This window comes from Prinia subflava, chromosome 15, assembly GCF_021018805.1.
Source record: "Prinia subflava isolate CZ2003 ecotype Zambia chromosome 15, Cam_Psub_1.2, whole genome shotgun sequence".
Taxonomy (NCBI): domain Eukaryota; kingdom Metazoa; phylum Chordata; class Aves; order Passeriformes; family Cisticolidae; genus Prinia; species Prinia subflava.
In genome coordinates, this window is record NC_086261.1 from 774,281 (window position 1) to 786,033 (window position 11,753).

At 58.3% G+C, this 11,753-nt stretch overlaps 1 long non-coding RNA gene across 1 annotated transcript; it reads right to left on the reverse strand.

Annotated features, from left to right (window-relative positions):
* Positions 1–5,023: 5,023 nt before the first annotated feature.
* Positions 5,024–9,830, reverse strand: LOC134558822 (uncharacterized). The gene is made up of 3 exons (XR_010082411.1): positions 9,402–9,830; positions 6,128–6,478; positions 5,024–5,920 (listed from the first exon to the last, which is right to left on the reverse strand). It is a non-coding gene; the product is annotated as an uncharacterized LOC134558822 (long non-coding RNA).
* Between the last annotated feature and the right edge of the window lie 1,923 nt (positions 9,831–11,753).

The following is an 11,753-nucleotide window of genomic DNA, read 5'->3' on the forward strand; positions in this document are numbered from 1 at the left end:
GGGTTGGCTCCAGGCTCAGGGAATGAACAAGGCAGAGCAAACCCTGTCCCCTCCCTGGGGAAGGTTCCACATCCATGGCCAGGAGCAGAGGAGGAAATGGGAGGTCACCAGAATGTCAAATGCCACCAGAGGGGCCCCAGTGTCCCCTGGAGCAGCAGCGCCACATTAACGAGGTAATGGAGCCTGGAGCTGGTGCTGCCTCGGGGCTCTGGTGTGTGACAGCTCTCGGGAAAGGGAATTTCCCCTGTTTGTCTGGAGGAGCTGCCTTGGGAATGCTGGGGAGCTGCAGTTTGCTGCTTTTGTCATCTCTGCCTGTGTTGCTCTGCCAGCTCAGAAAATTACCTTCTAATAGGAAGGCCATACACGTAATTGTCACAGCCATTAGGTCAGATGGATTTTACAGGAGGAGAAAAAGATGTTGAGCGTTTAAGGGCCATTAGATTGCGCAGGTTCTCATTGGTGGGCTGCAGCCTCCCAGCAGCACGACGCCGGCAGGGATATTTATTTTTACATTTGCAGAGCAGGGGAGGGAGTACACTGCAAAGGAAAATAGGACATGGAAATGGGCTGCTTTTCCACTGGGTGAACAGCTCGTCTTATTTCATAATAATTAGTTTTACACTTCATTAAGTGATGGGGGGTTTGCTTATATACTTTAAGAATACAGTGGAGAAGATTTAAAAATTCTCAGCAGGGCATCAAGTCACAGTTTTACAATGTAATGAGGAATTTCAGAGGGAGATGGGATCTGTCTGAGGAGGATCAGGACTGGGATAAGAATTAATGTGAGTTCAGAGACCTCTGCTTGCCCTTGTCTCACTGTACAGCTTGCTGGAGTTTGGGAGGTGTTGACTTCTGTCCCAGTGGACAAACAAGTGAGAAGTGCTGCAGGATCTCAGAGGGACAGAATTTAGACATTCAGCAGTGATTTCTCCTGCTGGTGTTGGAAAGAGCTCCAGCCCAGCCCAGGCAGCACCTCTGGGTGCTGGGGGAGAAGTGGGGCATTGGAGGCTCTGGCAGGGGACTGCAGGGAAGGGTTTGGCTGCAGAGTTCAGGTGCAGCAGGTCCTGCAGGGCCCTCACCAGGTGATCTTACAGGAGCCAGGTGTGTCTGGGGCTCTGTTCCTTCACCAGCTGATCTTACAGGAGCCAGGAGCTCCAGCATGCACTGTGGAATTCCCAGGGTTGATGTCCGTGTTCCCCTGGCCTGGAAGGGAATGGCCCCATCTCCTTTCCTGGGCTGCTGGCAGCTGCTCTGAGCTGCAGCTCCACGGAGCTGTCAAAGTCCTGGAAATCCAGATCACAGGAAGCTCTGTGTGTGTGGATAGTCACAGGCAGCTCTGTAATAATCACAGGCAGCTCTGGGTGTGTGTGGATAGTCACAGGCAGCTCTGGGTGTGTGTGGATAGTCACAGGCAGCTCTGGGTGTGTGTGGATAGTCACAGGCAGCTCTGTAATAATCACAGGCAGCTCTGGGTGTGTGTGGATAGTCACAGGCAGCTCTGGGTGTGTGTGGATAGTCACAGGCAGTTCTGTAATAATCACAGGCAGCTCTGGGTGTGTGTGGATAGTCACAGGCAGCTCTGGGTGTGTGTGGATAGTCACAGGCAGCTCTGTAATAATCACAGGCAGCTCTGGGTGTGTGTGGATAGTCACAGGCAGCTCTGTAATAATCACAGGCAGCTCTGGGTGTGTGTGGATAGTCACAGGCAGCTCTGGGTGTGTGTGTGGATAGTCACAGGCAGCTCTGTAATAATCACAGGCAGCTCTGTAATAATCACAGGCAGCTCTGTGTGTGTGTGGATAGTCACAGGCAGCTCTGTGTGTGGGTCTCAGCTCTCAGTGTCACCCCGCAGCTGCTGGAGGTTTTGCGGGTGCTGTGCTGGGTGCTCCACACAGACACGGAGTGGGAGGGTGCCCTGGGACCTGACAAAATCCACAGCAATCCCGTGTCCCTGCTCCTCCAGCCCCAGGCTGGGACATCTCTCACATCCCACTCCTGCCGAAAGGTGGGAAAGGAGAGAAATCCGTGGGCACAGAACTGGGACTGGCTGGGATGGGAGGGATTTCCTTGGCACGCTGCAGAGCCCTGCAGGAGGGTGTGGGGAGGGAGAGCAGGACCTGAGGAGAGGCTGGCAGGATCCTCCTGGGGCTCCAGCGTCACCTGGAGAGGGAAGGGTACAAAAATGCAGTCATTTGGGCAGCTTTGGAGAATCCTGGCAGTCTGCCTTTTTCCTCTCCTGAGACACAAACAGACCTGAGTGAGGAGGAGGATGCAGGGAGAGGGCTCTGGAGATTCCCTGGGGCTGCATCCACAGGGGAATCCACAACCAAAGGGGGGCAAGGACACACCAGAGGGCAGGCTTAGATGGGATATTGAACTTTGATGGAACAAAACCTTCCCCGGTCACCTTTGCAGTATCTCCAGTACAGCGGATGGGGGCTCCAGGGACACATTTGGGAGTAAATTACATGGAACAAATAAACCAATCTGTTCCTAAAGTGCTCCTGTGCCTTTGGAAACACCGACACTCACTGCCTGCTGGGGACCTTTAAGGGTATTTTAATCCTTTCTCCCTGGGTTCTTGCCTTTCTTTTTTTTAAGGTCAAATGAGCAAACCCCACCCAGCACTGGGGGCTGCTTGGGGGAGTCTGTGCTCAGTCCCTGCAGCTGCACAGGGGGGACAATTCCAAATACTCCTTGGAAAAGGCTCCAGTGCCCCAAAATCTGAGCTCTGGTGGCAGCTGGAGCAGGGCCTTGGCCCTGGCCCAGAGCAAGCAAGGAAAAGTCACTTTGGAACCACTTTGGGCAGTTGTCCCCTGCTCCAGTCCCCACCCAACCTGGCCTGGGGCAATGCCAGGGGTCCAGAGGCAGCCACAGCTGCTCTGGGCACCCTGTGCCAGGGCCTGCCCACCCTGCCAGGAACAATTCCTGTCGAAGATCCCATCCAACCCTGCCCTCTGGCAGTGGGAGCCATTCCCTGTGTCCTGTGCCTCCAGCCCTTGTCCTGGAGGTGTGTTTGGGGCTCTGTTCCAGGTGTGTTTGGGGCTCTGTTCTCTGTGTATTTGGGGCTCTGTTCCAGGTGTCTTTGGGGCTCTTTTCCAGGTGTGTTTGGGGCTCTGTTCCAGGTGTGTTTGGGGCTCTGTTCTCTGTGTGTTTAGGGCTCTGTTCCAGGTGTGTTTAGGGCTCTGTTCCAGGTGTGTCTGGGGCTCTGTTCCAGGTGTGTTTGGGGCTCTGTTCCAGGTGTGTTTGGGGCTCTGTTCCAGGTGTGTTTGGGGTTCTGTTCCAGGTGTGTTTGGGGTTCTGTTCCAGGTGTGTCTGGGGCTCTGTTCCAGGTGTGTTTGGGGCTCTGTTCCAGGTGTGTCTGGGGCTCTGTTCCAGGTGTGTTTAGGGCTCTGTTCTCTGTGTGTTTGGGGCTCTGTTCCAGGTGTGTTTGGGGCTCTGTTCTCTGTGTGTTTGGGGCTCTGTTCCAGGTGTGTCTGGGGCTCTGTTCCAGGTGTGTTTGGGGCTCTGTTCTCTGTGTGTTTAGGGCTCTGTTCTGGGTGTGTCTGGGGCTCTGTTCCAGGTGTGTTTGGGGTTCTGTTCCAGGTATTTCTGGCTCTGTGTTTGGGATCACCTGGGTTCAAATCCCTCAGGATCCTGTTGGTGCCCTTCTGGAGCAGCTGGCAGGGGCAGTGCCCGTGGGGGCAGAGCAGGTTCCTGCCTGCCTGGAGCAGGGTGAGGACAGAGGTCACTGCCCTGGCATGGGGCCTGCCAGGGCAAAGTTGATGTGCCAACCCTTGGGAATGTGTTTGAACTGGCTCGGGGAGTTTGACTGATCAGCACTTCTGGGCTGCACTTGCAGCATTTCCCTCCTGGATCAGGCACCTCCCAGCAGAAAGGTGATGAAAACACTGAAAGGGCTCTGCAGGCTCATCCCTCTCTGGCTGTTGTCACAAACTGCTCTGGATTCTGCCCTCAGCCCTCTGGGGTGACCTTTCTGTGCAGGTTTGGGGTACTCAGCTGTCCACGGTCTCCAGATCCTTTCTGGGGCCAGGAGCGGGGCAGGAAGGCTCTGTGGTCTTCTAGGAAAGATCAAGACTAGAGGGGGCTAGACCTGGCCTAGCCAAGCTGCTCTTCCAGCAGTGCCTGCTGGGCTGTGGGGGGAGAAGGGTCTGGCTCATCCCAGCTCCTGTGGGATCCACCTCTGGAGGCTGGGCGTTCCTGGGTGGTTCCAGAGGCTTTTAATTGCCGTGTCCTCCCCGGGTCCTGCCTGCAGGCTCTGTCCTGTGGCTCCAGCTCTCCCCTGGGTGCTGAGCCTGCTCTGCAGCGAGGCAGGAACCGCACCAGGGCAGGGGAGGGAGCGCCAGTGCCCCCAAAACCCTCCCCAGGAATGTGCTTATCTGCTGTGCTCCCATCTTGTGTTCCTGATGAAATCGAGATGCCCAGGAGAGGTCACAAACGCTGCTCAGGGATTTCCCTGGGGCTGCAGGAAGGTGTGACATTACCTGTGCCAGCTGAAGGCCTCCAGGGCAGAGTGGGGAGCGCTGAGTGCCAGGACACAGGGAATGGCTTCCTGAGGGCAGGGATAGACGGGGCATTGGGAGGGAATTGCTCCCTGGGTGCCCAGAGCAGCTGTACCTGCCCTGGATCCCTGGAAGTGTCCCAGACCGGGTTGGATGGAGCTTGGAGCAGCCTCGTCTCTGGCTGTGTCTTCCTGCTGTCCAATTTAACCCCCTCTCCTTCAGCTTGAGGCCATTCCCTCGTCCTGCACCTCGTGCACGTGCAATGCCTCCAAGTGGCATAAAGGCCGTGAAAATCTCATTTAAATCCCATTTTTCAGTCCTCAGAACACCTGGGATCTGCCCTGGGAGGTGCGGAGCAGCAGCTGGTTCTGTGCTCTGTGCCAGCACCACCAGGCAGCAACCACGTCACGCTGTTCAACGAGAAAAGGAGATTTCAGCCCGGCCCTGCTCCCCCCGCCTCCCCCGGCCGAGGTTTTTGGGGTCCCTGGGCAGCTCCGCCGTGCGGGCTCAGCCCTGATTGGAAACTCCACCACGGCCTCATTACCAGCCCCGCGCCTCCCCCTGCACTCAACGCTCCCTACAAATTGTTTGCTCAGCTCTGGCACCTCGCCTCGGAGGAATTGCTGTCATTTGAAGGTCTAAGGCAGCTCTTTGAGCCCTCACCGCTGTAAATGCGAGGCTGCTTGGAGAGAGCTGCTCCTGTTCCCAGCCTCTCGCAGGGATGGAGCGCCGGAATCGCTGTCACGCTCGCGTTACAGAAACCCCGAACCTTGCCCTGGGAAAACTCATTTATAGGAATCAGTGAAACGAGGCGCTGTTTTCAGGCACATGTTCCTCGTTTTCCTTTTATTGCTTTAACATGTCTGCGCTGGAGCCGTGCCCCGGGAGGCTGCGGGTGCCAGCTGCACACCTGGCTCGGGCCGCAGGACCACGGGCCGGCCTTTCATCTGCAGCTCTGCTCTGATTGGAACCACGGCTTGGCCCCACATCACACACGGGGAGCTGAAAACCATCCCCGGAGCTGGCTCCTGGAGGAAGCCTTGCGAGGCTGGGGGGGTCAGGGGCAGGGATTTTTCCTTTTCGGAGCTGTTGGATGGAGCTGATGTCCTGGCAGAGGCAGGAAACCATCGTGTACAATGTGGCAACCAGAGCTCGCAGGCAGCCCGGCCAAGGGCTGTAAATTATGGCTTTAATTTCTTGGTTTATGGGCTCTTGTTGACTGCAGATCAATAGGAAAAAGGTGCACAGAGCCACCTCTTTTAATTAAAATGCTGCTGGGCCTGGGCTGCAGCGAGGGCCGGGGAGGAGCGAGAGGAGCTGGTGCCTGGAGCAGCTGCTGGGTGCCAGCGCGGGGTTTGTGCCCCTCTGTGCCCTGCTCCTACTTCCCAGAGGCCAGTTCCTGGAGGAGAATGGACCTTGGAGAATCAGAGAATACCCTGAGCTGGAAGGGCCCCACAGGGATCACTGATCCAGCCCCTGGCCCTGCACATACCCCCCAAATCCCCCCTGTGCCGGCGTTGTCCCGGTGCTGCTGGAGCTCTGGCAGCCTTGGGAACGTGAGCAGGTCCCAGGGCTGGCCCAGCCGGGCTGAGTTTGCCTCCTCACATCCCCAGCCAGCTCACCTTGTTTTCCAGAGAACAAAACCGCAGCGTATTTCAGTGGAGTCTTGTTTTAAAGCAGCTCCAATTCCACTTCACCCCAAACCCAGGACGCTTTCCCCCGGGCAGGATTTTGCCCCGAACAGGTGCAGTGATGTTTTTCTTTCTGAAGAATTTCCAGAGCAGAATCTCCCATCTGTGCCAGAGCCTCTTTTCCTGCTCGTGGCCCTCTGACACAGCCCTAATTAAAGGCAGATATTAAACCCAAGCCCAGTTTATGTCCCATCATTCTTGGGAGAACGACCCATCGCGTGAGATTGTTTGAAGTCTTAGTTAACCTTTAATCATTTGAGGCTGAGTCTGGCTTTGATTTTGCTGCAGAGAAAAAAAAAAAACAACAAGAAGAAAAAGGATATTTTGCAAATTCTTCAGGAAGGAAACATGCCAATCCTGCGGCATCTCTCATCGTGCTGGGAATGCTGTGCTTGGAATCCCTTTGGTGATAAAGGCTGTGGAATGAAGGCTTTTTCCATTTCCTTGCTGGGGTTCAGTCTGTTCTGTCTGAGGCAGCGCTGCTGAAGGTGATTGCTGCATTCCTGGATTGTGCTGGGGACTCTGGATGAGAGGCACGGCTCGAGGTGAGTCTCAGGTACAGAATTTCCTCAGAGCTGAGCTCTGGACACCTGAGGAACCACTGCCAGGTGTTCAGAGCAGCAGAACGTTCAATCCCCAGCACATTCCACGGTAAATCCAGAGCCAGCAGCTCCTCAGCAGCCTCTCCCTGCCTGTTTGTTTTTCCCGGTGGGAGGTGCTGGCTGGCTGACACGGGGCTGGGAGCACAGCCAGCCCCGGTGCCAGGGAGCCAGGGCAAGAATTCCCCACTCCCACCCGGAGCGTGGAAGGGGAGCTGGGCCTGGCTCCAGTGCCTGTGAACAATCTGCCTCCACAGAGGGCTTGGACCAGTGCCTGCAGCTGGGAGCCCTTGGGCTGCTCCCCGCTCGTGCAAGGTGGGCCGGGAGCCATGTGCCTCCTCAGCCCAGCACCCTCCTCCCGAAAACCCAGCACCCTCCTCCTGAGAAACCCAACATCCTGAAAAACCCAGCATCCTGAAAAACCCAGCATCCTTCTGAAAAACCCAGCATCCTTCTGAAAAACCCAGCATCCTTCTGAAAAACCCAGCACCCTCCTCCCGAAAATCCAGCACTCTTCTCCTGAAAAACCCAGCATCCTGAAAAACCCAGCATCCTTCTGGAAAACCCAGCACTCTCCTCCTGAAAAACCCAGCATCCTTTTCCCAAAAGCCCACCACCCTCCTCCCGAAAAACCCAGCACCCTTCTCCCCAAAACCCAGCACTCTCCTCCCCAAAACCCAGCATCCTGAAAATCCAGCATCCTTCTGAAAAACCTAGCATCCTGAAAAACCCAGCATCCTTCTGGAAAACCCAGCACCCTCCTCCCGAAAACCCAGCTCTGCAGCACTCTGGGCCTCCCAAACCCTTCAGCCCTGTGTCTGCACCTCCTGCTCACCACAATTCCATCCCAGAGCCCTCCCAGCTGTCTCCTCCTCCAAAGAAAGAGAAATAAACCCCCACGCTGGGCTGGCTCTGGGGGCTGAGGCTCTGTCTCCCCATCCTTCGCTCCTGGGGCTGACTGGACCTTGCAGGAGATCCCCAGCCCTGCCTTAGGAGCTGGGCAGGCTTGGGCTGAGCCCGTTCCTGCTGAGCCCTGCTGGGAGCTGTGTGGGGTCAGATCCTCCGTCCTGGGCGGCTCCTGCGCCTCCCCTTCAGCTCAGGAGCTCTCAGGACCTTTATTTGCTCCTGCTGAAGGAGCTGCAGGGGCTCCCTTGGTTCTCTCACCCAGGGTTTTGTTGGGGGGCTGCCAGGGAGAGCTGTGGCCTGGCTGCGGGAGGGGTTTGGGTTGGTGCCCAGGCCCCCTGTGAGCACGGCTGGGGCTCTCCAGGAGGGTGGACTGTGGAACAGGGGCTGTGGTGGGGGTTTGGGCAGGCTCAGGCTGGGGGAGAGCCCTGCGCCGACAGCCCCGAGCGGCTGCTGCCCTCCCCAGGGATGTGGTTCGGCCTCGTTTGTCCCTGCGGGCTCGCAGGGAGCGCTCCCTGCGGGGAAGGCTGGGCTGGGAGCGCTCAGCCCCGCTGGAATTCCGGAGATCCTGCCGCTCCCATCCTTCGGAGGGAATCGCGCTGCCACCTGCAGATGGTGCCAGAGACGGGGACAAGGCTCGGCAGAGCCGCAGAGCCGCTGCTCGGGGGCAATCCGGGGAAATGAGGGGAAATGGGCAGGAAATCTGTCCCCAGAGGTTCCAGAGGGCTCCCGCCAGATCCCTGCTCCATCCCGACTCTGCAGGTGGGACCAGGCACCCCACGGGTGGCCCCTTCCCACCCGAGCCCCTCGGTGGCTCTGTGTTCGGGCTGCTCCAGCAGCCTCTGCCCCGCTTTGGAACATCCTCGGAGGCGCTTCCATTCCTCCCTCAGCCTTCCCCACGGGCTGAGCCCTCACGGCAGCCGGGCAGGCTGGGGATCACCGGCTCTGGAGCCAGCAGGGCTCTGGGGAGCAGCCCCGGGGCTGAGCTGAGATCTCCCCATCTCCAGAGGGTCACACCGCCGCTCGCTGTCCTGCCGGGGCTGCCGGGCTCAGCCCCGGGCTCTGATAAAGCAGCCCCGGGTCGCTGCTGCTGCTCCCGGCGTGGGCTGTGCCCGCCCTGGGGCCGCAGCTGGGCACCGCCGCTCGGAAGTGTTAATTGGGATCGCTAATTGGCACTGCTGGGCTGTGCCTTCCCCTTCTGACCGGGGTGAAGCCTCCTGCCTGTCCCACAGGGCAGGACCTCTCCTTGGGTGTTTCCAGGAGCTGCCCCCCGGTTTGGCACTGGGGGAACTGGTCCGAGGTGGGAGCTGGGCAGGCCAGGGGCGCCCTGAGTGCCAGGAGAGCCCCCAGGAGCCCCCAGGAGCCCCCCGGAGCCCCGGGCCGTGCCGCTGCCCCGGGCGGGGATGCCGGGCAGGGCTGGCTGTGCTCTCAGCCACAGCCCGGGCTCGGAGCTCTCCCGTTTCTGACCCGGCTGGCTCCTGAGCGGGGCAGCTCCGGGCACGGCGCTCCCCTCCTCGAGTCCGGGCCGTGTTCCCCGGGAGGTGAGAACTTTACAGGGCACAGTAATGAGCTCGTGTGGCTGAGGCACCGCTGCGAGCCCATCTGGGGCTGCCCTGCCTCGGGGACAGCTGGGGAGCAGCGGCAGCAGAGGGAGCTGCCCCAGCAGAGCAGGTTGACCCTTTCCCCCCTGACAGAGCTGTTACCTTTTTAGGATCAAAGCTTTTCACATTTGGTCGCTGTTCTTGAAGAAGCTCAAGTGTTTCCAGCGCAGCCCTGAGTGATTCTGGCTCTGCTCCTGCCACCCAGCCCCGCTCTGCTCTGTGAGCAGCTCCTTGAAACTGGAGTTTACAAAAATAAAACCCAGATTAAAGCCAGTGCAGCTGCCCCGAGGTTTAAATCGATGCTGGTATGATGTGCTGCCAAAGAGAGAATTACTCAGGAGTGTGGATTAGAGCTGTTTGTCTCCAGGAAGGCCTGGTCTTCAAAGCCAGGGAATTTTCCCAGCTCTAGCTGGTGCATCTTCAGACGCGAGGCTCTGGTGCCCTGCTCCGTGGGCACCAGCCTGTCAGCCACCTCGTTTTTATCTCAGCTGCTTCATCTCCTTTCTCCTTCTTCATCTCTTTCTTCCTGTCTGCTCTGGTATTCTCCCATGCTCCTACTTTGGTTGGAATTTGCTGGCCAGGGCTGCCCTCCAGCCTTCCCGGTGCTGCCTCTCACCAGCTGTAAAAACTTCAAGGCCTTAAAAAATATTTTTCTTCCTGTTGGGAGAGAGGTTCCATTTTTTAAATTTTTTTTTTTTTGGTGGTGTTTGCTCGCTCTGCTCAGCCCAGCTCTGCTGAGGGTCCACGTGCTGGGGAAGGTTTGCAAAGGGCAGGTTTTGGCTGAGCTCTGGCAGGAGGTGCCTGTGCCACGTCCCGGAGCTGCAGTGCTCCTGTGCCACGGGGAAGGGCCAGGGATGGGGGAGCAGAGGGCTCAAAGCAAGGCTGGGGCCCAGCAAAGCCCAGCTTTGCCCAGCCAGGGCTGCAGCAAACGGGGCTTGGTGCCTGTGCCAGCAGTGAGCAGCCCTGGGGTCCAGGTTCTGCCCCTTCCACGGCGCCGTGGTGCTGCTGCTTCCCCAGAGCTGCACTTCCAGCAGCACAGAGCCTGCTGTCCCTGTCCCTGGGGCCCAGGAGCCCTCAGGCAGAGGGGAGGCACAGCTGGGAGGTCACAGAGGTGAGGAGAGAGGGACTCAGGCCAGGGTCACCTGTCCCTGCTGCGGGTGTGCCCCTGGAGCCCCTGCCCAGCAGCAACTGTGCCCATTTGCAGGGGGTGCCTGCTCTGCTCTGGCTCCTGGAGCCAGCACGGAGCCTCTGTGGGGCCCTGGGGTCCTGCCCTGGGCTCAGCCCCCGTGGGCCCATCCCAAGGGAGCCCCGGGTTTGTGGAGCAGGAGGGAGGACTGAGGGTGCCCTCAGCTCAGGGCTGAGCCCTGCTCCTCCAGCTCGGGGCTGAGCCCTGCTCCTCCAGCTCGGGGCTGAGCCCTGCTCCTCCAGCTCCCACCCCGCGGCTCCAGGCACCCCTCGCAGCCCTGTCCCTGTCCCAGGGCTCTATTTGCCCCCAGGGACCCTGAAACCCCGGCGTGTGCAGCCAAACCTCCTGAGCTGGGAGTTAAGCCTTGCCTGGGTGGGCTTAGGCCCAGCTTTGGCTGTGGCTCAGCAGTGCTGGCAGGAGGTGTCCCCGCCCTCGGGGGGCTCTCAGGACAAGGGGGGACAGTGAACCCGGGGGGCTCCCCTGGATCTGCACCCTGCAGAGGGCCGGGGTGTGGGCTGTGAGGGGCAGGAGCTGCCCCTGCCTGGGGGGGAGCAGGGGAAGGTGCTGGGAGCACTCTGAGCATTCCTGCAGGGCTGATGGAGGCTCTGATGGATTCAGGCTTTATTTATTAATGTTCCATTTCTGGCTTGTTTGTCCATCTCCTTAACAAGGTCGCGGCTGTAAAACAAAAATAGCATCCACGAGGGATCTCAGCCTTACCCATTAAACCTCCTGAAAAGAAACACGGGCTGGATCTTCAAAAAACAAAAATCCAGCTCGGCACGGGGGAAGGGTGAGCCACCAGATCCCCTCCAAAGAGCGAATGTCTTCCAAAATACGAGGACCTGCTTCCTTATGTCTGAGACCCCAGGACGGTTTAATTTCGGTGTCAGCGCTAATTGATTGGAAGCAACAATTTTGCCAGACAAAGCTGTAAATTAGTTTCAAATGGGGGAACCGGGCCACCCACTGCCCAACTATCGAATTGCAGTAACAACATTAAACATGGAGCAAACCATAACCCGGGGAAGGAAAACCCAAGTGAAACCAGATTTCCACTCGCTGCCTTTCCCCAGCAAAGTGGAACCAGATGGTTTGCGGCTTTGATAATAAGTGAGGCCGATTCCCTCAGATGCAGCTTAGGCTGAGTATCACAAAGGGATGGGCTGAGGCAAACCCTCCCGGGCGGGAGTTCTGCCTCCGGAGACCACCGGCATGTAAACCCCTCCCAAGCCAAACATTACCCAAATTGCCTTCCTAATTGCAGC